Source organism: Etheostoma cragini, chromosome 15 (assembly GCF_013103735.1).
Source record: "Etheostoma cragini isolate CJK2018 chromosome 15, CSU_Ecrag_1.0, whole genome shotgun sequence".
Taxonomy (NCBI): domain Eukaryota; kingdom Metazoa; phylum Chordata; class Actinopteri; order Perciformes; family Percidae; genus Etheostoma; species Etheostoma cragini.
Window position 1 is genome coordinate 448,116 of NC_048421.1, and position 258 is coordinate 448,373.

Genomic DNA, 258 nt, shown 5'->3' on the forward strand with positions numbered 1-258 from the left:
ACCAGAGGACGCTCTACAACGTCCCTGTTAGTGATGGTGTTACATAGTCTGTCCACCAGAGGACGCTCTACAACGTCAATAAATATATATATATATATATAAATTGGAATATCAGATTTTTAAATAAGCAAATATTAGTATCGGTCGGGCTCTAGGGGGAAATCTGATTGGCTCGTACCTTTAAATCTACTAGCCATGTGAAGCCCTGATGGTTGTCCTGAGTGTGTCACGCTGTCTCCCCCCCCGCCCCCCCCCGGG

At 45.7% G+C, this 258-nt stretch overlaps 2 protein-coding genes across 2 annotated transcripts in view; one reads left to right on the forward strand and one right to left on the reverse strand.

The window, feature by feature from the left end:
- LOC117958237 overlaps nt 1-258 on the reverse strand; it is an 859,617-nt gene that overhangs the window by 376,393 nt on the left and 482,966 nt on the right. The gene's annotated exons all lie outside the window — the stretch shown is intronic.
- jmjd6 (jumonji domain containing 6, arginine demethylase and lysine hydroxylase) overlaps nt 1-258 on the forward strand; it is a 4,101-nt gene that overhangs the window by 3,341 nt on the left and 502 nt on the right. The gene's annotated exons all lie outside the window — the stretch shown is intronic.